Source organism: Marmota monax, unplaced genomic scaffold (assembly GCF_021218885.2).
Source record: "Marmota monax isolate L192 unplaced genomic scaffold, Marmota_monax_Labrador192_F-V1.1 WCK01_AAM20220418_F8-fsc00083, whole genome shotgun sequence".
NCBI classification, from domain to species: Eukaryota; Metazoa; Chordata; class Mammalia; order Rodentia; family Sciuridae; genus Marmota; species Marmota monax.
In genome coordinates, this window is record NW_026692848.1 from 262,739 (window position 1) to 287,739 (window position 25,001).

Genomic DNA, 25,001 nt, shown 5'->3' on the forward strand with positions numbered 1-25,001 from the left:
ATCCTCATGGGCTTTCTCTCCCCTTCTGCTGCTCAGCACACACCTGCTAACATGCATGCTCATGGGCTTTCTCCCCCCTTCTGCTGCTCAGCACACACCTGCTAACATGCATGCTCATGGGCTTTCTTCCCCCTTTTGCTGCTCAGCACACACCTGCTAACATGCATGCTCATGGGCTTTCTCCCCCCTTCTGCTGCTCAGCACACACCTGCTAACATGCATCCTCATGGGCTTTCTCCCCCTTCTGCTGCTCAGCACACACCTGCTAACATGCATCCTCATGGGCTTTCTCCCCCTTCTGCCCAGCACACACCTGCTAACATGCATGCTCATGGGCTTTCTCCCCCTTCTGCTGCTCAGCACACACCTGCTAACATGCATCCTCATGGGCTTTCTCCCCCCTTCTGCTGCTCAGCACACACCTGCTAACATGCATGCTCATGGGCTTTCTCTCCCCTTCTGCTGCTCAGCACACACCTGCTAACATGCATGCTCATGGGCTTTCTCCCCCTTCTGCTGCTCAGCACACACCTGCTAACATGCATCCTCATAGGCTATCTCCTACCTTCTGCTGCTCAGCACACACCTGCTAACATGCATGTTCATGGGCTTTCTACCCCTTCTGCTGCTCAGCACACACCTGCTAACATGCATGCTCATGGGCTTTCTCCCCCCTTCTGCTGCTCAGCAAACACCTGCTAACATGCATGTTCATGGTCTTTCTCCCCCCTTCTGCTGCTCAGCACACACCTGCTAACATGCATGCTCATGGGGTTTCTCCCCCCTTCTGCTGCTCAGCACACACCTGCTAACATGCATGCTCATGGGCTTTCTCCCCCCTTCTGCTGCTCAGCACACACCTGCTAACATGCATGCTCATGGACTTTCTCTCCCCTTCTGCTGCTCAGCACACACCTGCTAACATGCATGCTCATGGGCTTTCTCTCCCCTTCTGCTGCTCAGCACACACCTGCTAACATGCATGCTCATGGGCTTTCTCCCCCTTCTGCTGCTCAGCACACACCTGCTAACATGCATCCTCATAGGCTATCTCCTACCTTCTGCTGCTCAGCACACACCTGCTAACATGCATGTTCATGGGCTTTCTACCCCTTCTGCTGCTCAGCACACACCTGCTAACATGCATGCTCATGGGCTTTCTCCCCCCTTCTGCTGCTCAGCACACACCTGCTAACATGCATGTTCATGGTCTTTCTCCCCCCTTCTGCTGCTCAGCACACACCTGCTAACATGCATCCTCATGGGGTTTCTCCCCCCTTCTGCTGCTCAGCACACACCTGCTAACATGCATCCTCATGGGGTTTCTCCCCCCTTCTGCTGCTCAGCACACACCTGCTAACATGCATGCTCATGGACTTTCTCTCCCCTTCTGCTGCTCAGCACACACCTGCTAACATGCATGCTCATGGGCTTTCTCCCCCTTCTGCTGCTCAGCACACACCTGCTAACATGCATCCTCATTGGCTTTCTCCCCCTTCTGCTGCTCAGCACACACCTGCTAACATGCATCCTCATGGGCTATCTCCTACCTTCTGCTGCTCAGCACACACCTGCTAACATGCATGTTCATGGGCTTTCTACCCCTTCTGCTGCTCAGCACACACCTGCTAACATGCATGCTCATGGGCTTTCTCCCCCCTTCTGCTGCTCAGCACACACCTGCTAACCCGAATGCTCATGTGCTTTCTCCCTCTTCTGCTGCTCAGCACACACCTCCTAAGGGCTGGCCAGATTCCTGAGAGTGGGTTGAGCACTCTCTGCACCTTCCCTAGAGCCTCTTGGCCCCCCTGTGTTCCCTCCAGCCTGCTTCCACGTGCATTCCTGTGTGACCCAGAACTCCACTCCAACCCCCTCTGACCTGGGCTTCTGCTCTCTGTCATTAGCTGGGGGGCAGTTGTTCCTGTGAATCAGGACCTGTTGGTCTGGTGGATGTGCAGGCCTGGTGGCCTTGCCCATGAAGCATCTGGGAGACATGCATGTCTCCCACCCAGGACTGGGGTCTTCTGAATTGTATGAGAAGCCACACGTGGTAAACCTGGCCTGTGAGCCCAGAGTGTCCCACCCTCTACATGCTCTGCCACAACCAAGCACAGACCTCTGCCCTGAGTGGGGCACCAGAGCTGAGACCTGGGGAGTCAGTGGGCGCTGTCCAGGCTAGGCAGGAATGGGCTTCTGGAGAGTGACTGTGGGGATCATGTCTGTGGGAGTTCTTGTGGGCGGGGACTATCCCAGATGACCTCTCTGCAACAGAGACCTCTTTGCCCTCCACAGACTCTCTCAGGGCATGACCCTGACTCCTGGCCTTGTCAGGGAATACCTGAATGGTCTGCAAGGCTGGGCAGCTGCGTCCCTCTGAGCCACACTTGGACTGTTTGTGGATGCCCCTGTCAGGCCCTCCCACCTGAATCTGCACTGGTATGTTTTTGGGAACAATGACAAGTTGACACAGAGACCTGTGATCCTACTCCAAGGTCAAGTCCCCTTTGAGCTGGATGCAGCCTGCACAATGCCCACCTGCCCCAAGATCTGGCCCTGACCACATGCTTCCATCACAGTGGACACCAGGAGGACAGAGTGTCTCACCTTCCACATGTTCCACCACAAGCTGCACTGCCATGTCCTCTTGGACCAGGGCTCCTTGGTCAGATCAGGCAGCAGCTGTGTGCCCCTGACCCCACCTGGAAGTGGCTGGAGGTGGCTGGAGGTTGGGTGGCGGGAACAGAAAGCATGTTGGTCAGTGGTGAAAACCCCAGTTTTCAGTTACAGCCCGAAAGGTGTACTTCACTTAACGGGAAGGTATCAGGTCAAGGCAGTGCTTGCCTTTGGTTCTGGGACTCTGCAGCATTGTTCAGGTGCTATCTGCTGAGTCTGAACTGATGGGAATCCAGGGCTCTCCCCTAACCTTCAGTCTTTCACACCCAGTTTCCAGGCATAGGCCCACGCATAGGGAAGGAGCAGGTACAGGGGTTTGGGGCAAGGCTCCGTGTGCATTGCTGTGGATGCTCCTGGGCAGAGAGATGTACAACCATGAGCTGGTGCCTCTCAGGTCTCCACGCCCTTTGACTGCCCACTGCTGGTGCTAATCCCACACACCCCTGGATAGTGGCTTGCACTCATCTTTCTTGGGTAGTTTTCGCCTGAGGCCAAAGGAGCTGTTCTGGCCACTGGGTCCTGTACTCCCACTGCCAATGGTGGAAGCAGTGAGCAGGTGGAGAGAGGGAAAGAGGGAGAGGCAGCCTACCAAACCCCCAGTGTCCCACACAGGGGAGAGGGGACCTCAGGGGCCAGGACCCGTGGGGGTCCTTGATCCACAGTGTGGGTGTCTGTGGGGAGATGGGACTGAAGGGCCAGGACCCTGGGCGTCCTTGAGCCAGAGCACGGTGAGGAGGGGGTCCCAGGCATCAGGACCCTGGGGGTCCTTGATCCACAGCGTGGGTGTATGTGGGGGAGAGGGGGCTGCAGGGGCCAGGACCCTGGGCGTCCTTGAGCCAGAGCATGGGTGTATGTGGGGGAGAGGGGGCTGCAGGGGCCAGGACCCTGGGCGTCCTTGAGCCAGAGCGTGGGTGTATGTGGGGGAGAGGGGGCCGCAGGGGCCAGGACCCTGGGCGTCCTTGAGCCAGAGCACGGTGAGGAGGGGGTCACAGGCATCAGGACCCATCCAAGCCTTCCTCCTTCCAGGTGCTCCCACTGCTGGCCTTGGCCTGAGTGGTCACTCGCTGGCTTTATCTTGATGTGAGGCTGATTCTCTGCCAAGAGTGCGTCACATGGGGGATGAACAACACCTCCCACGTGGCTTTAAGTGCTGTGGGAAGCAGACTGATGGGAAAACCATGGTCTTTCTAAGGTCAGCAACTGACAGAGCAGAAACCCGGGCACTTATTCCCGTGAAGACCACCCAGCACTGCTTTTCTGCCCCTGCGGGGAGGCGCCTTGTCCCACCCTCCCCTTAAGTAGCCAGTCGACCATCCTCCCCGTGTGCCAGGGTCCAGATGTTCAGGACAGGTTCCCCCCAGCCTGTGGGTGACTTCACCTGTACCTCCTGCAGGCCCCAGGGCTGCGCCGATTTAAGAAATTTTCAGTTAATGCTTCTTTCCCTCAAGAGAGACAGGGCCCTGGCTTCCACACAAAGGCTGCCTTTACTGTTCTACAACAGATGTGCTCAGCTCTGTCCCTCCAGGCTGAGGCCTATGATTTGGCATTGAGGATCCAGTCACGCCCCTCCCCCATCAGAAGCCAGCAGTGAAGTCTGCCTCCAGTCCCCCGGTCTCGGCTGAGATGGTCTCCCCTGCACAGGAACATGCCTGGGTTGCTCTCTAAGTCTGTCTGATTGGCAGCGTAAACCCACAGTAGGAAAGACACAGAAGGGGGGCCACAGACTAGGGGGCATTCTGATGGTGGGCTTCTGCCTTTCCCAGCATCTGCATGTGCTCTCCAGCCTGCATCCTCACGGCCACCCGGTTCTCGTGAATGTCCCACCATATCAAATCTTTCACAGATCTTAACATCTCCTGGCAGACGTTGTCAAACTTTCTAGTCAAGGTTTGAAAGAAACAGTGTCTGCCCTACAAGTAACATTTGGTGGAGAATCCAGCTGATTTTGCTGAAAAATCTGTCGACTCAGGTTCAGAGCTTCTGCTCCTGTGCAGGGCGGAGGGCACTTGCTCAAGCCATGGCACGTCTGGAACCACAGAGCCAGCGGGACAGTGAGGGGGCAGTGAGGGACAGTGAGGGGACACCGCAGGCAGGAAGTGAGCCTGCCAAGGCGTCAAGGAGCCCACTGAGCTGGCTGGGCAGCCGCCACAGCAGCATGGCACCCGGGCAGACAGCCCAGCAGAGCGGCAGGCGCAGGGAGTGCCGCCAGCGCCAGACAGCAGCTGTGCCCTGAGCAGAGCAGAGGACGGGCTGCCAGCCGAGCTCCCTGCACGAGCCAAGCAAGCCTGACACTGAGATAGAGGCACTTCTTCACGTTCTGGCTTTGGGACTAAAAATTACCTGTGATCCTCACTGGGCTATGACAATCTACCACACTAGGGAGCTAGCTTGGTGATGCCTGGTGGCCTTGATGTCCACCCCTCCTGCATGTGCTGAGTGTGTTGCACTCTTATTCCTGGAGAGGCACTTGGGTCAGGGGGACCTGGGCATCCACTTCTGAAGTCAGCCAGTCTGCAGATCCGCAGCCCCCTTCTGCAGTGGACGGCAACACAAAGGTGTGTGGTACAGCTGCCACTTCAGCATGGCCTGGGAACAGGGAGGGCACAGGGCTCCCTGGGACCCGAGAAAAGCCACAGAGAGTGCACAGTTGTCAGTGAATGGAAGCTTTGTGCTGGCCCTGCCCAGTGCTGGGGAGGGCTCCGGGCCGCCCTGTCTCTGATCTCAGGCGCAGGCCACTGCTGGCACTTTGCATCTTGCAGGCCTCACGCTGGAGGGCCATGGTTCAGTCTTCCTTCTGCTGTGGGGTGCCTGCCTGCCGCAGGCCCCTTGGACAGACACGCAGAGGAGAGAGGCCCTGAGAGGGCACAGGCCAGGCCCCAGGCCCCCTGGGCAGGGCCTCACCACCTTCTCTTCAGCACAGGTGGCCTGTGGCCATTGTCATAGCCTGCTCGTCTTCCTGTTGCTCTCCAAGGCCCAAGGCCCCTTGCATAAAGTAATGTTACTGGATTGGGAAATGACACTGAGACCACAGGTAGAGCTCGAAAAGGAAGCAGGGGCGTTGGTGAGACTCTGGGTTCCCACTTGTCAGGACCATGCACCCAGGCAGGTCTGTCCCACCCACAAGGCAGGGGTGCAGGATTCCATCTGTGCAGGGTTGCTCTTTCTGGACTGAGGAGACTCCAGAGGACGGCAGCACACAGGAGCTGTGTCACGAGGTCTCACAAAGTGTGTGAACCTGGTCAGAACCTAAGGAGGTCACGGAGCCCGCAGCTGGGATGACACCTAGGAGCTGTCTCATGAGGGGGCGTGTCAGTGTGAACCTGGTCAGAACACAAGGAGGAGATGGAGTCCACTGGTGTGGCGATGTGGTGGTCCTGTAGGTAGACGCTGCGACGGGGCTTTGGTGAATCAGCAAAATCTCACAGACACCCCAGCACAGGTGTCCGGCTCCGCCCCTGCCCTGGCCTGGCTCCAGGTGGGAGCCTCCGGGGACCTGGAGTGGAGTCCTGCTGGGGCACTTGTTTCTGACTTCCTCTCTGGCCGCGGCTTCTGCATGAGGGTCCTAGAGAACTCGGGCACTCATTGCTGACGCATCTCCCCTGTTTTCTCTGGCAGACTGGCGCATCACTGGAAGAAAACCTGGCTCATGGCGGTGAGTGTGCAGAGGGCTGTGGGGTGGCTGTCCTCTGCTCGCTTGGCCCTGCTGTTCAGGGGGCACAGGCCGCTGTGTCACCGGGCAGGTAATTCTGCATTAGCAACAACCTGGAAGCTGCTCGGCTAAGTCTCCCAGCTCTGGGGGCAGGACGCGGCCCTCAGCCAAGGTTAGGAGGCACCTGGCTCAGCCTTCACATTTGCACCTTGAGGGTGAGTTCAGGTGCCATCCATCTAGCCAGAGCGGAAGCTGCCTCCAGAGCAAGGACTCACAGAAGAGTCTGCCACAGGTCTGCATCTTATGGGCCACACATGTGGGGGCTGTGGGGAGGAGGGAACTGTGCTCCTTCTGACCAGGTCCACGGTGGAAGGCAACTGGGACGCTGGTGTCCCATAACCTGTTTCGGGGAATTTCCTGCCAATAGAAACTGTATCCTTTTTCAGTCTGTCTCTAGCCTCCTGGAGACATTTCAGTCGGATCCTGCAAGGTGCCATTAGGCCGCTCCCTCTGGCTCAGTTGGTGGCATCCCTGGTGCCACAGTGGGTGGGGGCTGGGAGTTCAGGCAGAGCATAAGTGGTCACTGGAAGATGGCTGGCCCCCTCCCTGTGTCAAGTCTAGGGTGGTGGGAAGACCTGTGGTGCTGGTGAAGACCACAGGTGCTCAACATCGCCCTGCACCCCAACGCAGGCCTTTGCTGTGATCCAGGTCGGCAAACGCTCTGAGATCCCAGGCTCAGCTCTGCCCCCAGGCAAGGCCAGGCCCTTGGTCCGGCAGGGGAGAGAGTGGTCCGCAGGCATGGTGCACACAGAGGAGGACGTGCTCCAGACTCACTGCCCTTCCTGCTGGGGCAGTCTGCTCCCCCAGGGGTTTGCTAAGGGACTGGACCCTCCTTGGACTCTCCCGGCCTCACACGCTCTGAGGAAACCAGACCAGGGAGCTGCCTTCCCGCCTACATCACCTGTGTGCAGAGCCGCGGCCAGGTCCTGTGGCCTCCCGCCACGGCTGTCCTCCTCCTGCACGGCAGGTGCAGGGCTCGGCTGGAGTTGAGATGCAGATTTGGCACAGAGCGGCATGCTGTGAGGGTCAGGCTGCAGCACACACACTCCTCAGCCTGCCCAGAGCGGGAGCCAGCGCAGCCCAGGTCATGGTTTCTGCAGCCGTGTGACTACCAGCTGCAGAGCTCAGGTTTCGGCCTCTCCCACCTGTGATGGAGACCTCCTTTGGATGTCTCTGCCTGTGTTCTCAACAAGGCCACTCAGGCACACTGTCCCTGGGTGGTGGGCAGCTTCCCTGGGCAGCGACTGTGAGGCCCCGCTGCTGTACCACCTGGCCCTGGGACCGTTTGGGGCATCTTACTTCTTACCAGGACAGTTTGCTGATCATTGCCATAATCTCTAAGAATAGGGCTATGGCCCTCAGTTCCAGAAGGTTCTAGAATAAGCAGATGGAAGGAGCTGGCCCCCACAGGAAGGTCTCAGTATGATGTGGTATTTGACTCCTGAACAGAATTCTCTGGAAAACACCTGGCTAAACTAAAATCCTGTCCTTCCCCTCACACTGACATGGGTCACCCAGAAGTGAGAGCATCAGGTAGAGCGAAGCTCGTGATAGGTGAGGAATATGCCCCCTCTGGAACCATGTGCCTGAGTGGCAGGCAGCTAGGACCTGAGGGCTATAAGGACTCTCTGTGGGATTTCAGCTTCCTCCCCAGCCATGGTAAATTCCCACATCTGAGATGACTTCTGGGACTCTTGGCAGAGGTCCTAGGCAGCCCTGCAGGGCTGGGCCTGGCTCCTGGTCACTGGCCCAGACTTCTCTGGAATCCAGCATGTCAGGAGGAGGCCAGGGATGAAGGCCAGCAAAGAGCCTGGTTCCTAGGAGGGCCACGTGAGGGCAACACACAGGTGAGCGGCTCAGCTCACCACGGTCCAAAGCCCAGAACTCAACCAGTGTCTCAGGGTGGTTGCTAGACCCTCCTGCCCCGCCCTTCAGTACTGGGATTGAACACAGAGGCGTTTTACACTTGAGCTACATCCCAGGCCCTTATATATTCAAAATTTTTTATTTGTTCTTTTTAGCTATACATGATAGTAGAGTGCATTTTGACGTATGGTACATACATGGAGTATAATTTATTCTAACTAGGATCCCATTCTTGTGGCTGAGCATGCCGTGGGTTTCACTGGTCGTGTGTTCATACATGAACAGAGGAGAGTGATGTCCATCCATTCTACTGTCCTTCCCATTCCCATCCTCCCGATTCCCTCATTCCCTTTTGTCTAATCCAATCAACTTCTATTCTCCCCCCTGTTGTTTGTTCGCATCCACATATCAGAGAGAACGTTTGGCCTTTGACTTTTTAATTTAATTTTAATTTTATTTTATTTACCTAAAAGTTTCTGAGGCTGACCTGGAAATGATGATACTCCTACCTCTGCCTCCCAGTAGCTGGGATCATGGGGAACACCACCACAGCTGTCTGAATGCCCAGCATCTTGTGAGGAACAGGCATGCGTGTCTGGGGTGCTGTGGTCTGGTGATCCCAAAGGCCCAGGTATGGCAGGGCTGGCCACCAGCCTGTGGTGCTACTGAAGGTGGTGCGACCTTGAGGTCATAGGCCTAGCGGGAGGGAGTTCAGTCACTGGGGCCTGCCCTAGAAGGGGACATTGGGACCCAGACTTCTCTCTTTGCATCCACCATGGGGTGAGCAGCTTTCCTCCAAAACATGGACCCTGGGATGATGTTCTGCCTCCACACAGGCTCAGAGGCATGGAGCCAGCCGCCCACGGGTGACGCGGTGGAGCCTCGGCTCAGAGCCAGCTCCCCTCCCTGAGGTCCAGTGTCCAGGTACTGTGTTGAAGCTCTGCAGAGCTGACATCCAGGTGTGTGAGGGCAGCAGCTGAAGGACACAGTGTCACCATCTGCAAGGTCAACAGGGTTTCCTGCTACTTGGGGAATGGTCATAGGTCCTCACATTTCTGAGGGCAGAGGTGACACCCAGGGGAGGCCCACAGGTTAGGACTTAGTGACTCACTGCAGGGAGAAGAGATGGACACCCAGGGGAGGCCCACAGCTCAGGGGTTGGTGTCCCACTGCAGGTGGACACACAGGGGAGGCCCATAGCTCTGGGTTGGTGTCCGACTGCAGGGAGGAGACCCAGTATCAGGGAGCTTCCATTTTTTCTGACTTGGAACCTCATCATCATGAGCAAGGTGTGTTAGTGATTCTCATCCCTCCCTGCAGTGTGTGGTAGTGAATGTCTTCATGAGTTGTTTTCTCTTTTAGGTAGTTGGAGTTGATTCATTCCATGTTTTCTCTACATGTTTGCGAGCTGTCTTTGAAGTGTGGTGGCAAATGGCATAAACTCTGGTCTGTGGTTGTGGACTCAGGGTGCATGGACAGGCAGGTTACCCCAGGGCCATGAGACAGCAGATGTGTAGGGCACCATAACCTTTGAGTCATGGTGTCCTCCTGGAGTTTCTGTTTCTCGGGGAATCCAGTGTTCCCTCAGCTTGCTCCTTCCCAGCTCCTAGACAGGTGCATCCTTCCACCAAGAACGTCAGGCTCCTGGAAACAAGAACGTCTGCCAGGAAGAGTTGGTGTGAGCAGGGCCAAAGATGTCCTGTGCCCCCACCCTCCAGTGCCTCCCGCAGGCGTGGAAACAAGCTCCGGAAATGTCCTGTGGAGCTCTGGGGAAAGGGGGACTTGAAGAAACCCGACTTCTGCTCCAGTGGCGGGGAGCCCAGTTCTCTCTGCTTTTATCCAGGAGTTGTTTATGACCATTCCTTGGAGCTCCTCTTCTTTCTCAAATCTTCCACCTCAGAACAGACTGTCTGACCCTCCTCCCTCTTCTGTGATTTATTCGTCCCGTTGTCCTGCAGGCACTCGAGTTCTGCTTTCCACTCTTGGCTGCCTTGGACACTTAGCCCCTACCTCGCGTACCTACCTCGCGTACCTCGCGTACCTACCTCGCGTACCTCGCGTACCTACCTCGCGTACCTCGCGTACCTACCTCGCGTACCTCGCGTACCTACCTCGCGTACCTCGCGTACCTACCTCGCGTACCTCGCGTACCTACCTCGCGTACCTCGCGTACCTACCTCGCGTACCTCGCGTACCTACCTCGCGTACCTCGCGTACCTACCTCGCGTACCTCGCGTACCTACCTCGCGTACCTCGCGTACCTCGCGTACCTCGCGTACCTCGCGTACCTCGCGTACCTCGCGTACCCGTGCTCCTGCGCACAGGCGCACACGTGCGTTCGTTCCCGCAGTCCGCTTGGTTTTCTGGGTCCAAGATCAGTAGCGTCGCTCCCCGGGATCCCCGCTGCGGGCGTCAGAGCTCTTGAGTGAGATGGAGAGTCGTGCCTGGTGCTGGCAGCCACTCGCCCCTGATGACCAGAGGGCCAAACCCCGTGCTCCCTATGAGGAAGTGCCGGGCATTACCGCGTTCTGTCCTGGAGACTGCTGAGCTGGCATCTCCTCGCCCCTCTGAAAGCACTCTGCAGGGAGCTGAGCAGCCCTGAACACAGATATTGGCTCACATCTGTGTGCCCGGGGCCGAGTAGGCACTGACACCGCAGGCTGACCCTGAGGTTTAGTCCAGGCCCAGTGAGTGCCCAGTGCAGGCAGCGGGCAGGTTTTCAGGCTTGCAGGGCTTCCCTGTTTACCCAGTGCGGAGGCTTTGCTCCAGGATTCAGGGCTTTCAGAGGTGAGCAGAGGGACATCCTGGGCATCAGGATGCTGGCCAGCCAAGATCAGAGTCAAGCGTGGGCAGGAAGTAGGGAGTAGGGTGCTCCATGGAGTCAGGTCATTGACATCAGCCCCTCCATGTGGGCTGTGGAGAAAGTACTCCTTATAAAGTTGAAAGAAAATGAAGCCCCTTTGGGGTTTTTCTTGAAAGAAACAATACTGTACACTGGAAAGCCAGTGGACATGGAGCCCTTCGAGAGTGGGCACAGTGGGCAGGAGGCGAGGAGAGCTGTGTCTGAGCCTTTCTTGCCTTTGGCGAATGTGGCTTAGGTCTGCTTCTGTTTTCGTCTGTGCTGACCATGACCTGTAGGTGCCATTGGTGAAGGAGCTCTTCATCCAAACCCTCTGCTCAGCTTGTCAACAGAGAACATGAGGTCGCCCCGCATCTGCAAACACTAAGCTCTTGCCAGGTCATGATGATATTGCAAAAGTTGCATAGGTGCCAGGAACAGAGATGGCGTGGCAGGAAGATTCCACCCAGCAAGTACAAGCTCGTTGGGAATTTAGAAAGAAGGGTTCTGAAGCACACGAAGTTTGCAGTTTTGAGGTTGCCCCCAGAACTGGGAATTTGCTGATGAGGGCCCCTCACCTGCATCCCTCAGTGGCAATAGGCACCATGATGGGGCAATTGGCAGCTGGCAGAGTATCTAGGTGATCCACCAGGCTGGTGCAGAGAGGGACCAAGCCACAGAGACTCAGCCTTCAGGCACACAGCACTCTGAATAGGCGTGTCCAGCCCTGAGGCCTTGTTCCTAGGGAAGGCTTGACAACATCAGAACACTGGTGCTGAACCCATGCTACAGCTTCAGGTAGGGTGCTGAGGCCTTCAGTTTCTGATAAAAAGTGCTGGTTGGGAGAAATGTGATCTAGATTCTTCTGTTTGTCAACATGTAACAAAAGCCTAATTTTTAAAAAAATAAAATAAAACGTGTACAAAATCCACATGTCCAAGGATCCCAAAGCAGCATGTGGATGTTGGTGAAGTCCTCAACGGGAGGTGGAGGCAGAGGAGAGCCTGCTAGGCTGCAGGTTAGCTGCGGGGTGGGCACCAGGCAGCACCTGCTTATCTGCAGGGAGGCCAGCCAGGATCCTGTCTTCACCAGCCTCCACTGGAGGCAGGAAGCCGGGGCTGGCAGGGAGGCTCAATAAGACCCATGAAGTGCCAGCCAGACCTGCTGCATATCAGGCCAACATGGTGCGGGCATAGAGGGTGGACCTGTGTCTTCAGGAGTGTGCAAGGTAATGTCCCTGTCTTTAGCTGTGGTTGCCTCTGAACGGGTTGATTTTGGGGGTTGCCCTTTTGCTCAGCTAGATGGTTCCTGTAATCTTGAGCCCTTCCCAGCAGATGACATTCCTGTGGGGTGACGTGTTCCTCAAGTCCTGTTGGCAGCTGCAGAGCCACTTGGGATGCATGCACCTGGAGAAGAGGGTTCGGAGGGAGACCAATCAACCAACCAACTGTCCTCCTGCCCAGCACCTGCGCGGGTGTCTTCTGAAGCCTGGTATGCTGTGGTGAGTCAGTTTCCTCTCACTCCATGTTTGGGTGTCCCCAGGCCACCTGGCTTTGGAAATCACTGGTCTATAGCCCTGGGACTTCCCTCCCTGAGTCACTGCATGCTGCGTCTGCCTGGTGAGCAGACAGGACTTGTGCTGCCCTGAGGGCCCATGGGCTCAGGCCTTGACAGGCAGGTGAGAAAGTGAATTCCTGAGCCCTGTACATCCTGCCTCCAGCACTGAAGGAATTTGGGGCTGCAGGCCAGGACGACGGGTGTAGAGTTGAGGGAAGCCAGGCGAGCTGGAGGGAAGCAGGTGTGGGCTCGTGTCAGCCCTGTCCCCACGGGCCCGGCACAGGGCTGTCAGTGAAGGCCGCTGGCAGCTGGTGGCTGAAGCAACAGGCAGCAGCCTGCCGGCCTGCATACTGGCCCAGCTCACTGCGGTCCTGGGGCAAATCCTCCAGAGCTTAGGATTGAGTCCTGCCAGGAAGTACGGCAAGGCCAGAGGTCCTTTCAGGAGAAGGACCACTTGGAGGGGGGCTTAGAAGGGGTCGAGGCTGACACAGGAAAAGCTGTCTTCCCATGGCTAGAAGCCAGTCACCATGAGGCCACCTAGTGCAGAGGCCACCAGCTCAAGAGAGGCTCCTGGAACTACTGCGCAGTTACCTGGAGCAGCTGTGCCAGGCATCCCCAGGCATCCCAGGGACAGCAGCTGCTCAGGCCTCGCCAAGCATCCTCGTGTGGTGCATGACAATTACAAGTGGCACAAGATGACCCCCATGGCAGAGTGGACACAACAAGGTTTCCTCCTTGTCAGTTCTTTTTAATTTTCTTTTTAAATTTTAAAAGAAATTGAAACCTTTCCAATGTCTGAAAATGCCACTAAATCCTGGCTCTGTCTCAGATGCAGGTGGAGGACAGCTACTCTGGGAACACAGGACGGAGAGGGTGTACTGGCCTGCACCTGCTCCGGGGAGAGCCTCAGTTTCCTTCTAAAAGATGGGGTCTAAGCTCTCTCTGCCTTCCCCTTCCCAGGAGCTGTGGTGTGCAGCAGCAGGGGCAACACACAAGATCCAGGGGTATAAGCCTGGGACTGCTCTGGGAGAGGTCCTTAGAGTGGAGGTGAAGAGAGCTAGGGCTGTGGTCACCTATGGCCTTAGAGGATAGAGCGCCACCAAGGCCAAGGGAGAAGAGCAGTTCCCTCGAGACAGCCATAGGAGGACTCCAACCCTGGTGACTCCTTCCTGACCTGTGTCATCCCTTCCCCTTAGGTCCTTACCCCTCCCTCCACCTCCAGCTCTGCTTTTGACTTCCTGTTCTGTGTCGTCCCTTCCTTTAGGTCCTTCCTCCTCCGTCCTCCCCCTGCTGTGCAGTCTCTTTCCTGTCCTGTGTCCCCAGTCCCTTAGGTCCTTCCTCCTCCCTCCTCCTCCTGCTCTGTGGTCTCCTTCCTGTTCTGTGTCCTCCCTTCCCCTTAAGTCCTTCCTCCTCCGTCCTCCTCCTGCTCTGTGGTCTCCTTCCTGTTCTGTGTCCTCCCTTCCTTTAGGTCCTTCCTCCTCCCTCCTCCTCCTGCTCTGTGGTCTCCTTCCTGTTCTGTGTTCCCCCTTCCCCTTAGTTCCTTCCTCCTCCCTCCTCCTCCTGCTCTGTGGTCTCCTTCCTGTTCTGTGTCCTCCCTTCCTTTAGGTCCTTCCTCCTCCCTCCTCCTCCTGCTCTGCGGTCTCCTTCCTGTCCTGTATCCTCCCCTCCTCATCCCTCTTCCTCCTGTCTGTGGTCTCCTTCCTGTTCTGAATCCTCCCTTCCTTTAGGTACTTCCTCCTCCATCCTCCTCCTGTTCTGTGGTCTCCTTCTTGTTCTGTGTCCTCCCTTCCTTTAGGTCCTTCCTCCTCCATCTTCCTCCTGCTCTGTGGTCTCCTTCCTGTCCTGTGTCCTCCCTTCCTTTAGGTCCTTCCTCCTCCCTCCTCCTGCTGCTCTTTGTCTCCTTCCTGTTCTGTGTCTTCCCTTCCTTTAGGTCCTCCCTCCTCCCTCCTCCTCCTGTTCTGTGGTCTCCATCCTGTCCTGTATCCTCCCTTCCCTTAGGTCCTTCCTCCTCCCTCCTTCTCCTGCTGTTCGGTCTCCTTCTTGTCCTGTATCCTCCCTTCCCCTTAGGTCCTTCCTCCTCCCTCCTCCTCCTGCTCTGTGGTCTTCTTCCTGTTCTGTGTCCTCCCTTCCTTTAGGTCCTTCCTCCTCCGTCCTCCTCCTGCTCTGTGGTCTCCTTCCTGTTCTGTGTCCTCCCTTCCATTAGGTCCTTCCTCCTCCCTCCTCCTCTTGCTCTGTGGTCTCCTTCCTGTTCTGTGTCCTCCCTTCCTTTAGGTCCTTCCTCCTCCGTCCTCCTCCTGCTCTGTGGTCTCCTTCCTGTTCTGTGTCCTCCCTTCCTTTAGGTCCTTCCTCCTCTCTCCTCCTCTTGTTCTTTGGTCTCCTTCCTGTCCTGTATCCTCCCTTCCCCTTAGTTCCTTCCTCCTCCCTCCTCCTCCTGTTCTGTGGTCTCCATCCTGTCCTGTATCCTCCCTTCCCCTTAGGTCCTTCCTCCTCCCTCCTCCTCCTGCTCTGTGGTCTCCTTCCTGTTCTGTGTCCTCCCTTCCTTTAGGTCCTTCCTCCTCTCTCCTCCTCTTGGTCTTTGGTCTCCTTCCTGTTCTGTGTTCCCCCTTCCCCTTAGTTCCTTCCTCCTCCCTCCTCCTCCTGCTCTGTGGTCTCCTTCCTGTTCTGTGTCCTCCCTTCCTTTAAGTCCTTCCTCCTCCCTCCTCCTCCTGTTCTGTGGTCTCCTTCCTGTTCTGTGTCCTCCCTTCCCCTTAGGTCCTTCCTCCTCCCTCCTCCTCCTGCTCTGTGGTCTCCTTCCTGTTCTGTGTCCTCCCTTCCTTTAGGTCCTTCCTCCTCCCTACTCCTCTTGGTCTTTGGTCTCCTTCCTGTTCTGTGTTCCCTCTTCCTTTAGGTCCTTCCTCCTCCGTCCACCTCTTGCTCTTTGGTCTCCTTCCCGTCCTGTGTCCTCTTGCTCCCTTTTTATCCTATTTGTCTGTGTTCTTCTTTTCCTATGCCCCTTTTTCTCTGTAATTTTTTTCCCTTCTCTCCTCTTCCTTTTTTTCTTTCTGGAGAATTTCTTTCAACCAAGTTTTTTCCCCTTATAATAATGTGCCTTTAGTTTTTCTTAGCCTGACATTAAAGCAAGGATGTCTTGGTAGGTTTACCCAAGTTTGTCTCCCCTCTTATTGAAAACACAACATTCCTTATTTTTAGTACTGAGGTTCTCACCCACTGAGCCACATTCAAAACCCTATTTTGAGTTTTATTTAGAGATAGGGTCTCATTGACTTGCTTAGGGCCTCGCTAAGTTGGTGAGGCTGGCTTTGAAGTCGCGATCCTCCTTTCTCAGCCTCCTGAGCTGCTGAGATTACAGGTGTGTGCCACTGCTTCTAGCTGACAGCACCTCATTCTGTTTTTAACAGAGAGCTCTTGGCTTGTCTGCACCACTCTCAATTTCCACCCTAGATCCTGTGATTAATATGGAAATGGCCAATGTCAGACTAAACCCAGCCTCTCAAAGCCCCTGCTGAGTGGGGAGCATAGATGGAGCCACTCTGTGGCCATCTACATGGGGCTGAGGCAGTGAAAGTGGAAAGCCTATGGGTAGTGCCCACATGGAAGATGGCAGAGGGCTGGTGGCCAGGGTCCTGCTGCTCGAGGGCTAGTGGTATTTGTAGAGAAACTGCCCTGGCACCTTTGCAAGCAAGGTTCATTAAGCGTGGCTTCTGCTTCAGCTCGTTAATTTGTTTTAATTAGGTCTTCACCAGTCCAAAGGATGGAGAGCTTCTAAGCCTATGGAATGCAGGACGGGCTGTGGCTGCAGCTGGCCATGATGGTGTGGGGAGGGGCCGCAGATAGCGAGGCCAGGTGCAGCAGGGTGAGTGGGTTGCCAGGAGGGGGTGGGCAGTGTCCATTTGGGCAAGGGAGGTTGGTGCTTCTCTACACACCACAGCACTGTTGGTTGTGGGTGGGGCCCTAACAGGGGTCTGCAGTCACCAGCTGTGCATTCCAGGCCACCAGCCCCCACCCCTTGGTCTGGAGCAATGACCTCCATCTCAGGGCAGTGCTTAGTGAGCCTAGGTGCCTGCACCTCATCACCTCCTAGATCCACGAGGCAGTTTTCATGTCACTATGTGAAAGAAAAATGGAAAAGGAGGAGACCAGCCCTGCCCTGCTGCCAGAAGTGAGCCCTCACATCATGCAGGGGCAGAGCCAAGGTAGTTCAGCACTGGGCAGCTGTCTTTGGGGCTCGTGCGGGTGGCCTTGCCCATGAGGTGTGAGTCAGGGGAGGAGGACTGGGTACAGAATGCTGCGACTAGGACTTGGCTACCATGACTTTAATTTGGAATCACAGAAATTTCAGTTGCCACTCTTTTAATGAGCCACATTTTCTCCAGGTTTACTGTGGTAAAACACACAGGACATAAAGCACACATTCTGACCCACTCCTGAGGGTTCTTTATCTATTTTCTGTACTCCTGTCACTTCCTTCTAGAGATTTCCAGACTTTGTTAGAGAAGCCTTGACGCTCAGCTGTCGTGCTCCACATAGACTCACTTCCACCTAGTCCTTCTCCCCCGAGATCCCCAGATGTGGTTAGATCTCAGCTCAGCTGTCGTGCTCCATGTGGACTCACTGCTTCCTCCTCCTTCCTCCGTGAGATTCCTAGATGTGGTTAGATCTCAGCTCAACTGTCATGTTCCATGTGGACTCACCACCTCCTCCAGTGTTTCCTCCCTGGGATCCCTAGACGTGGTTAGATCTCAGCTGGGCTGTTGTGCTCCATGTAGACACACCACCTAGCACTCTGCAGCTGTCTTTCTTATGTTCCCTCTGTACTATGGAATCTTGTGTGCATTCTAAAGGCTCAAAGTCCCTCTCTGCATGAGAAATGAGCTTCAGGCTGGACTCTCAAGCCTGGTGAGCATTCTCTTCTGCTTTGTCCCTGTTAGCTAAGTGACAGGGATTCCTCCAAATTTGGTTGTCTCCTGGTGGGGCCTTCAGCTTTCTAAACTGCTCTGGTGCTCTGCGGGGGTGTGGGGGGGCTCACTCCTGCACCCTATAGAGCCAGTATTGTCATGTCCCAGTGCCAGATTTGGGGACCCTCCACAGAGTTTCTGATTTGGCAGATCTGGGCTGAGAATCTGTGGCTCTACCCAGTTTTCCAACAATGCTGAGCAGCCATTGCAGGTCCCATCTTGATAGCTGCAGGTGGTCCCCAGGAGCACACTCAGGGCTGCAGGGGTCTGTGCTCATTGACTGTCAGTTGGTGCCCACTTTGCTGAGCAAGTGCCTAGGGTGGCTGGCAGATGGCTCTCCTGGGGTCCCCAGCTGGGTTCCCAGGGTGGTGAGGTAGATGGCCTTCTGGGGGTCCCCAGCTGCAGGGTGGTGAGGAGGGTGGTTTCCCCGGTTCTCCAGCTGGGTGCAAGGGTGGTAAGGAGGGTGGCTTTTCCCAGATACCAGCTGGGTGCCCAGGATGGTGAAGTGGGTGGCTTTCTTGGGGTCCAAGCTGGGTGCCAGGCTGGTGAAGAGTGTGGCTTCCCGGGGTCCCCAGCTGCAGAGTGGTGAGGTAGGTGGCTTTGTGGGGTCCCCTGTTTCAGGGTGGTGAGGAGGGTGGCTTCCCAGGTCCCCAGCTGGGTGCCTAGGGTGGTGAGAAGGGTGGCTTCCCAGGGCCCCCCCCCCAGCTGCAGAGTGGTGAGGAGGGTGGCTTCCTGGGTCCCCAGCTGGGTGCCCAGGGTGGTAAGGAGGTGGTGGCTTCCCAGGTCCCCAGCTGTCCCTATCTCTTTGGTGCAACTCTTCCGCTGCACTACCTTTTAGTTCCCGGTGAACAAAATTGCACCCATTATCTGAAAACCTTTATATTTCTGAACCTGAGGGCACTGCCAAAGAGAACAGGGGCTGCGAACCTGGCTCAAAGCTCAGACATGGTGCCTGGCCCTCCCCCTGACGGCATTGGTCCTTCCCCTCTGCCGTGGGCACACCCCGACCCCATGCTCCCGGGGTGCAGGATGAGCCCCCTTTTGCTGTGGAGTCAACTCCTCCTCTCCATCTGTGTGCTTCCCCCTTGCTCTAGGCTGGAACTCAGGTGGTCAGTGTCGACTGGGCTCCCGTTCACGTGGCGTGCACCTTCCCACGCCACCTTTACCCACCTCACCTCCAGGGCCTCAAGCCGTGGCCTTCCATGCAGGGATCAGATGGTGCGTCCTGCCTGAGACATGCTTATTGCAGCCACGTGTCTGCAGCACAGCCTGACTAGATCCTGCTCTAGATCTAGTTCAGCTGAGCACTGAGTGCTTCGCAGGTCCAGTTCCAGGAGTGGCCTATGCCGGACTTTCCCTGCCTGTGGTTCGGTCTCTGCCTCTGGTGTGACCAGGGCCACATTTCTTCTCCCATAAGCCCCACAGCCTCAATGTGGAGGCTCCAGTTTGCACTCTAGCTTGGACCTCTTTCTTGCCCTTCCTTGCCTGATGGATGTTCGCGTGGTGCGTGTCACTGCGGACCCACACTTAGCAGGCTCCGAGCCGGACAGTGCCCTCCTGGATCCCACAAGAGGAACAACATGCTCCCTGTACCCTGGCCTCATGTGGCGCCTCACCTGGCTCCTCACCTGGCTTCTCCATATGTCAGTCACTGCACACAGCGGGTCTCAGCCAGAAGGGAACGTGCACTCTGTTGAAAAGGCAGACACTGGCCAGGTAACATCATAAAAATGTGCAGAAGCACAACCGTGAGCATGCCTCTTGGGGTAGAGCAGTGCTCTGTGCTGTGGGGCTCCCTGTGGGAGTTGAGCTGGCCACCCGAGGGCCAGGGCTGGGCAGCAGCTGTGGAATGCAATGCAGAGGATGGCAGAGCACCAAGGAGAGCAGTGGGCAGTGATGGTGAAGGCCAGGGTGGGTCTGAGGTGGGTGGGCACTGACGTTCGGTGCTGCACACCTGCTGCAGGGCGGGGGAGACGACGCTGGCACAAGGTGCAGAGGAGCCGTGCTGTCAGGCAGCTGAGAGTGGGGTGGCCTGCTCGCCGCCTGGTGCCAGTGTTACTCTCAGGCTCCCCATTCTGCCACAGTCAGCCTGGAGGCTGCAGGGCAGAGGCAGGGGAGTGGTCATTGGTGCTCTAAGGCCAGAAACAGCCCCCAGGATGCCCTGCACAGGTCTGGAGGTTACCCTGGACTGGCGGCCAGTGACACAGGAAGGGACTTGGGTTTGTGTGTCATCTCAGCTCGCAGAAAGGGTGGCTGCTGAGGTAGAGGGTGGAGTGGCCCTGGGGACAGGCACTGTCACCATGGGCATCCCTCTGGGTTGTGCACAGGAGTCATGTCAGTCCTGGACAAAGGGCACTGGAGGACCTCTGAACCAGGGGAGCAGAGGCGCTCAGGGGCCTCTTTCACTCCTGGCCTGCACTGGTTCAGGACTGCAGCAGCCGCCCTTCACGCCCCCACGCCCCACAAGCCCCGCGGAGCCCTGCCCTCGGGGAGCCCACCAGCAGATCCCATCTCCCCACCCCATGCAACCCCTCTCCCTCTTGAGAGGCCCAACTGCCGAGGACCACTCCCTCTCCTGCTGTCCTTTACTCCAGGGCCTGCCCTCTCCTGCCTCCCGCCCTGCCTCAGGCCGCTGATTGCTCCTTCTATTGGCAACTCTGATTCTAAGAGGGCTTCTTGCAGCCTTCCCCTGCACTGTCCACCAGACCTTCATTTGCTGGTGTGGCCTGCTGCCTGTGTCCGACTGTCCCAGCAAGACTCTTGAGGACAGGGCTTGAGTTCCAGGGGCTGCCGGCTCTCCTGTGCGGAGCACCAGCAAGGACCCGCTCCAGTCTGGAAGCAAACCTGCTTCAGGGACTGTCTGGGGTCTGTCTCTGCCAGCCAGGGCCGACTCAGGATGTGGCGTGGGGCTCGACAGACCTTCCCTGGGACAGACAATGCCCTTGGAGCCCTGGAGCAGGGCCTGCTGTCTCCCAGCCAACCTGAGATGGGAAGGGGACAGCTTCGCGCCACCACTAGACAAAATCTGGAAAGGCCTGAGAATCTGAGCAGAATTAAGCACACGGCAGGTTTCCCTGTCACGGTTCAGTGGAGGCGTTCATGAGTTGAGAATGCTCCCTGGGTCCATGTCAATGTGCCCCAGGGCTGAAGTCCCCTCTCCTGCAGGGCCAGCTCTCAGCTGCCTGCTCCTGCCCTGGAATCTGTTCTGAGCTGGCTCCTATTCTCACCTTGCTCCCTGCAAGACCATCCTGCCACCCCGCCACCAGCCTGAAGCAGACCCTACCCCGCTAATCCCCTGTGGACATACTCCTGATGCCCCTTGGAGTACACCTCTGAGTCCCGCCTCAGGTGCTGGCCAGCGCTGGCCCGTGCATCCCGGCTCTAGCGGCGTCTTCCTTGCCTGGGGCTCTCCTCCCCTGCGGTTGCCGCACCTTCCTGACCTGCTGGGCGTTAATGTTTGTGCTTCCTGCTCCTTCCTAGCTGGGAGTGGGCCACAGGAGGGCAGGTGGTGCCGTGTCTGTTGGCCCCTGGCCTCGCCTTGCAGTCCTTCTGCGCTGAACTGAGCAAGAGGCATAGATATGCCCAGGTTTCTGCAGGGGCACTGAGGTTGTGCACTCTGGATGACGGAAAGATGTGGCTGCCAAAGGCTTGGTTCTGAGCCACACATGGGGCCAAGCACACCAGGCATGGCTCACGCCTGCCTCATCTCCCGCCACACGCCTGCCACATGCCACACACCTGCCACAAGCCACCTCTTTCCACACTTGCACACACATGCCTGCCCCAAGCTTGCCGCCTCCTGCCACATGCTTACCACATTCCACATCTGCCACGAGCTGCGCACGCCTGCCACGTGCCACACCTCTCCATGGTGCTTGCTGCTGAGCATGTGTGCCAGGGCTGACCGCACCCTGACTCCTCAGAGCAGGATGAGTCACCTTTCCTGCTTTCCAGCTCTGACAACCTCCAAGGAACTGCTGCTGGGACCTGTGCAGGCCATGGCCCGTGTTGGGGGGAGCTCCTCAGCATGCTTCCCACTCCTCCTCTGTTGTTTCCTAGCTTTGCCCTGCTCCCAGGGCTCCAGCAGAGAGGCTGGGGACTTGGCACCTCCCTGGGCTGAGCTCCCGCCTGCCCTGGCTGTTCCAGGTGACCAGGGCTCAGGCTGGGGGTGGGTCCCGCTGCTGGAAGGCAGCCCCTTTTCTGTACCCTCAGCTGCTCTTCCCATTGCCATCTTCGACCCCTGCCTCACTGCTGGCAGGAGGCTGTGCGTGGAGGCTGGCCCAGCCCTGTCCTAATGGCCTCACTGCTGGCAGGAGGCTGTATGTGGAGGCTGGCCCAGCCTTGTCCTGATGGCCTCACTGGGCAGGAGGCTGTGCCGTGGAGGCTGGCCCAGCCCTGTCCTGATGGGCCTCACTGGGCAGGAGGCTGTGCCGTGGAGACTGGCCCAGCCCTGTCCTAATGGCCTCACTGGGCAGGAGGCTGTGTCGTGGAGGCTGGCCCAGCCCTGTCCTGACGGGCCTCACTGGGCAGGAGGCTGTGCCGTGGAGGCTGGCCCAGCCCTGTCCTGATGGCCTCACTGGGCAGGAGGCTGTGCCGTGGAGGCTGGCCCAGCCCTGTCCTGATGGCCTCACTGGGCAGGAGGCTGTGAGTGGAGGCTGGCCCAGCCCTGTCCTGATGGCCTCACTGGGCAGGAGGCTGTGCGTGGAAGCTGGCCCAGCCCTGTCCTGATGGCCTCACTGGGCAGGAGGCTGTGAGTGGAGGCTGGCCCAGCCCTGTCCTGACGGGCCCTCCTGCACTTGCCAGGTGCCAGTGTTCACTGCATGGTGCAGACAGGAGCCTATTTAGACCTCACAGCAACATTGAGGGAGCCGCGATCAGCTTCCTTTTTAGACTGCAGGGTAGTCTGGGCCACAGGGAGGTGGCCGTGTCTGCCGTCTGGATGTCCTGGCTCTGTCCTTACCCCAGGAAGGCAGGCCTCAAGGTACCATGAGGCCAAGGCATCTCTTTGGACCATGTGCCTCAGCCTGAGCTGCAGGTGGCACTGACATAGCCGTAGCTGTCCTTCAGCCCTGCGCACTGGCCGCAGGGCTGTCCTCGCCATGCACTGCTGAGCTCTGGCCTCCGCCGTCCCCAGCAGTGGGGTGGGGGTGCGCCTCATCTGGAGCAGCTCCCGGTTGTGCCCTGTGGGCTTAGTCTGAGCCTGCCCAGGGAGGCCTGCAGTTCCCCAGAGGCCATCACTGCTGCCTCCCTAATAGGCCGACACTCAGGCGGTCCCTGGAGCCAGCAGGTGGGCCGCCTCTCCCACTTCTGAGGGCTGGAGGGGGCACATCATGCTGAGCAGGCAGGGGCTCCTTTGGGTTGGAACCTCACGACCCCAGAAGAGCTTATGTCCAAGAGCTGCCACGCCAGCCTCTCTAACCCCTGGACCCTGTCCACAGGGCCTCCTGCCCACTGAGAATGCCCACTCCTGGCCTTATTTGTGCCCCAAGCCCCTTCACTCTGCACACCTGCAGGGGTCCCCTCTGTGAGCCCCTCATGCAGGTGCCCAGTGTAGAGGCTCTGTGGGGAGCCATCAGCAGGAAGTGGGAAGGCAGGAGGGGGAACTGACTGGCCGTCACGCTGGCTCCAGGCTGACTGGCTAGTCTCCAGAGGCGGACCCCACCTTGGACCCCAGCCGCACCAGTGCTGTGAGCCCGATGCACAGCCCTGGGTTTTCCTCTGGCAGGCTGGCAGTGAGGGCCGGGACCCAGGCCAGATGGGAGGGACTAGCGTCTGCTGGGGTCTCCAGGTAGTGGGGAGGAGAGTGGCCACAGTTGAAATCACCCAACCCAGGACACATGGGCCATCCTACCCCCACACGTGTGCCCACACGCACGCACACACACAACCACACAGTCTCATACACCGTGCCCATACTCAGTGTGAACACAAAACAGTCGCATGCATGTGCTAACAGGCTCACACACGTGCTGCACCATCACGTCTGCTCACACGGCCACTCACGTGTGCAGTTCCCCACACACACACATGCACTCACACAAGCTCACGCCCATGCACTTGGCCTCACACATGCTCATGAGGTGCCCTCAGGCTGCTGCGGGTGGGGCGGATCTCAGGCTTCCACTGGACCTGGGGGGGGGACCAGCAAGTTATTCTCACCTTGTGTGGGGGGGTACATTTGCTCCAAGAATCAGGGTCTTTCTTTCATTCTCGAAGGTTCAACTCAGATACTCCTCTGCCTCCGTTCCTCCGAAGGTGCTTCTGGGGCACTAAAATGCCTTTTTGTTTCGTGGCTCTTCATACAAAACATAGCCTCTTGCTGTGGCCCGAGTGACAGCAGAGCAAGCTCAGCCCGTGCTTTCAAACTGAGCCTGTTCTGCCCGTGACTTCTTACTTCAGCTGAACATTCCTGAGTTATCTTGATTAACTTCTTTTTTGGCTAAATTTTACTTCAGTACATCTTTAAGGAAGGACTGTCACCCTGATGACCCTGGTATCTGAGGACACTCCCCATGAGGGATTGTGCTGTCCATTTATGTGGCTATCTTGGGTCCTTCTTGAGGTCTTTCTTGTGGGATAAACATAGAGGCTGGGACTTCAGATGCCTGGGTCCCACAGCTGAGCCGTGGGGGAGCTGGGCCTGTCAGCTACCTGGCCTGGTGACATGGGGTCCTGGTGGCAGGAGGGACCCAAGGAAGGGGCAGCTGGGCTGAGCTGCGTGAGGTTGTAGTCCCAGCCAGAATGAGCCCACACTGTCCCTGGGTGCCTGGCACAGGGTCCCCTGGGCTGTGAACATTCCTGCTCCGGCTCTGGCTGTTTTGTCTGAGAACCGTAGCATGAGGCGCCACCCCACCAGGGTGGCTCTGGGAGTGCCCTCCCCATGCAGTGCCCTCTGCAGCCTCCTCTCCCAGCTTGCTGTGGCCAAGGAGGTGTCTGCCCAGCACAGATGCTGGTCCACCTCTTGACCACTACCACGGAAGCACAGACTCTTTGGGGTCTTGCTACTCATGCCTCATGGTTGAGGAGCAATTCTGGGCAGAGGCTGTCTGCCCGCCCCCTGAAGCTGCCTGGGAATTGCTTCTTCTTGGTGTTCCTCCTGCAGAGGTTGGGGAGGACAGGACAGGCCACAGACTCCTTGAGATTTTCTTGAGAAAAGTTTTGAACTCAGCATTATAGACAAGACTCCCTTTCAGCTGTCCCTCAGGGCTTGATGACACCATACCCCACAGTAAGCACCCAAGGCTGCTTGCTAATCCCTGTGCCTCTCAAGGCCACAGACACTGGTGAGCAGTGGCTCCATGCTGGATGTGGGCCGGGTCCTCAGCAGAAGCAGGTGAAGGTGCTGCCGGAGGCTTCTCTAGCCCAGAGGGAGCTTCTGGAGAGCATAAGGTCGCCCCTTTCC